The sequence below is a fragment of the Pogona vitticeps genome, chromosome 3 (assembly GCF_051106095.1).
Source record: "Pogona vitticeps strain Pit_001003342236 chromosome 3, PviZW2.1, whole genome shotgun sequence".
Classification (NCBI taxonomy): domain Eukaryota; kingdom Metazoa; phylum Chordata; class Lepidosauria; order Squamata; family Agamidae; genus Pogona; species Pogona vitticeps.
Genome location: NC_135785.1, coordinates 198,061,938 through 198,065,776, shown reverse-complemented (window position 1 = coordinate 198,065,776; position 3,839 = coordinate 198,061,938).

Below are 3,839 nucleotides of genomic sequence, written 5' to 3'. Positions count from 1 at the left end.
ATTTATTTGGAAAAAAAATGAATGCAAAAATATATATCATATTCATATAGCACAATTATTCACATATTTTATTTTATTTTATTATTCACATATTTAGTCAGGCTAGTAACACACATTATAACTTGGAACTGTAGCCATTTAAAAAGAGCTAACAACTAAAAAGTCCTAACAACAAAGAGAGAGAAATCTCAATTTGTTTAGATTTTTAGTAAAGCCAAGTAAATTCCACAGTGCATCTTATTTTGTAAATAAAATATTAATTTAATACAATTTTTCAGCTTATCTGGAATAAAGTAATGGTACTCTTAAGATGGTTTTAGGCAAGTTTTCTTAGGAATAATAACACAATTCTAAACAGAGATGAAATGTGTTAGTTCATTACGTTTATACAATCTATGCAGTTTTCACTTTCTGAATTAATACACAAACTAAAATTCATCACTGACATTCAACAATGTCCACTCTTTTCTAAATGTTGCAGTGCAGTTCATCCATCAAAACAAGAGAATAAAAAAGGGATAAGTACACACAAAGAGGTATGTTATTCGAAATAATGTATAAAGTACCTGAAGGGAAACAATTTGCAAAAATGTATGTGTTAAATAAAAATAAGTACAAAATATGATATGTTGGAAGAAATGTGAATAAAAATGTGTACAAAATTTCATGGTTTTATTTTTACGAATAAAATTCACAAATTGCAGGTTGAAACAAACTTTATGGCTAGAAAAGTGAGAAACAGAGTGAAATCTAAAAAGACTGCTTCATCCGTAGCTCAAAGTGTGTGTTTAAAGACTATGCTTACTCTATCAATTAATTCTTTCATAAAAAAAACTATTAAAATACTAAGAAATATTGATTTAGTGCAACAAAAGTAGAGCTGTATTGACTAACCAAAAGGAACCTTCACATTTTTTCTTATAATGTTGCACCAAAAAACCATAATGGGAACCAGAATGTTCTAGCCATTATATTTCAATTTGTGATGATAAAGCTGCCTGGTCAACACCGTAGGTCAAAACTGATGAGCCTAACACCAAAATGGTCACCGAATCCTATTTAACCAACAGACTCTCCAATTAACACATATAGCACTTTTCCCTCTCACCTGCCAATTATTAAATAACCCTGATTCAAAGTCAGCACACCATAGTTTATATTTCACAGAGATGGTTCCAGGAGTTGGGGACAGAGGGTCTGTAATGAAGTTACAGATGAAAAGAGAATAAAACTTTGCTTCACGAGCAGATCTGTCTTTCCAGGAGGGCAGACAATTCTCACTCTTTGGAATCTGAGATGCAGCAAAAGTCAGTCATGTTGGCAAAGTCTGGTCATGCTAGAGACCAACAGATGATCATGAGAATAAGACACAAAACATGTTACTGTCTGTGACTAGTCATTCTGGGAGCCTGAAATGTTCCCCTGCAACCTGAAAAGGCCTTGGGTTATTATACCTACCCCTAAAAGAGTCGGAAACTATCTTTCTGGCTCCCACACTACCCTTCCACATGAGGGCATTCAACAATCTGGAGTGATGTTTTCAGGTGATAAAATGGGGAGAATGAAATGGCCAACGGAAAGGTTTTTTAAAAAGTGTGTCACTGGCTGAAAAAAGCATTCAGCCTATTCTGGTAGAACTGCTTGCTCTTTTTCTTTTAATAATAATTTCAGAACCACAGAGCTGGAAAGGATTCTATGGATCACTGAGTACAGCCCATCAAGGACTTAGTTTTACTTAATTTTGTTAACAGATGTTTGCTTGTTCTGGAGCATTTTAGGATCCCACCTGAGAGTAAAAGACATTTTCCTCTTTCTTTCTGTTCTTAACTGTGTTCTTCCTATGTGTTCTGAAATGACACCAGTCCATTTTTATTGACCCAGTATTTGGCTCATGAATTCCTTTGAATGCAGTGCTTGTCATTCAAAATGAAACAAAACAAAGAGACTTTTATTTTTGTTTCTGTCCTCATGAAATTAAAATTATTATTTCTTTATATCAACCCTCATATCCAGAGTCTTTCACAAATTTCAGTATGTATATGTGCAAGCTGGCTATGCCTCTTTAATATGTTCAGGACCTAGAACTATGCATTACATTTTCATCACAATCTTTGCTTTAATCTACAACCCACAAGTACCTATCTTTGAAATTCTGTACATCTCTAATCCAGTCTTTAGCTTGTTTCTCCTTTGTTGCAGCACTGAAAAGAAATATGCTTTTTAAATACAGTGGTGCCTCGCTTAGCGAGTGCACCGTATAGCGATGTTTCCGTATAGCGATCCCTTTTTCGGGATCGCTATACGGAAACATACCCGATCTTCGCAATGGGGAAAACCCGCATTGCGAAGATCGGGTATTGCGGCGGCCATTTTGGAGCCGCCGAACAGCTGATCGGCGGTTCCAAAATGGCCGCCGGAAGCCCGGAAATGGCTGCTGGCAGCCGTTTTTGCGCCCTGCCCTCGCTTAGCGAGGGCGCGAAAATGGCTGCCGGGAAGGGGAATCATCGCTGAACGGGTAAGTAAGCAAGGTATTGGAACGCATTAAACTACGTTTCCCCTACCCGTTTAGCGACGATTCCTCGCTATGCGGGGCACCACTGTACTTTCAATATTTGTTTAAAAATTATTTTTCATAGGTAGTGTCTGGGAGGCACTATGGCAAGTCCTTAAAGAAATGGGTGTGCCTGACCACCTTATCCATCTCCTGAGAAACCTGTATGTGGGACAGGAAGCAACAGTTAGAACTGGATATGGAACAACTGATTGGTTCAAAACTGGGAAAGGAATACGACAAGGCTGTATATTGTCCCCTGGCTTATTTAATTTATATGCAGAATACATCATGCGGAAGGCTGGACTGGAGGAATCCCAAGGTGGAATTAAGATTGCCAGAAGAAATCTCAACAACCTCCGATATGCACATGATACCACTCTGATAGCAGAAAGTGAGGAGGAACTAAAGAACCTTGTAATGAGGGTGAAAGAGGAGAGTGCAAAAAACAGCCTGAAACTCAACATCAAAAAAACTAAGATCATGGCCACTGGTCCCATCACCTCCTGGGAAATAGAAGGGGAAGATATGGAGGCAGTGACAGATTTTACTTTCTTGGGCTCCATAATCACTGCAGATGGAGACAGCAGCCACGAAATTAAAAGATGCCTGCTTCTTGGGAGGAAAGCGATGACAAACCTTGACAGCATTTTAAAAAGCAGAGACATCACCTTGCCAACAAAAGTCCGAATAGTCAAAGCTATGGTTTTTCCTGTCGTGATGTATGGAAGTGAGAACTGGACCATAAAGAAAGCTGACTGCCGAAGAATTGATGCCTTTGAATTGTGGTGCTGGAGGAGACTCTTGAGAGTCCCCTGGACTGCAAGGAGAACAAACCTATCAATTCTAAAGGAAATCAACCCTGAGTGCTCACTGGAAGGACAGATCCTGAAGCTGAGGCTCCAATACTTTGGCCATCTCATGAGAAGAGAGGACTCCCTGGAAAAGACCTTAATGTTGGGAAAGTGTGAAGGCAAGAGGAGAAGGGGACGACAGAGGATGAGATGGTTGGACTGTGTCACCGAAGCAACCAAAATGAATCTGACCCAACTCCGGGAGGCAGTGGAAGATAGGAGGGCCTGGTGTGCTCTGGTCCATGGGGTCACGAATTGTCGGACACAACTAAAAGAAACGAAACGAACGAGTGTCTGGGAAATGTCAGTCCATTTTCCAGCTTTGTAAATTAGCTTTTGATACAATTATATATCACATTGTTATTGTTACCATGATAAAATTTGGCTAATCCCTCTGTTATTCTGTGAAATGAATGAGAGTATAAAATAGTATC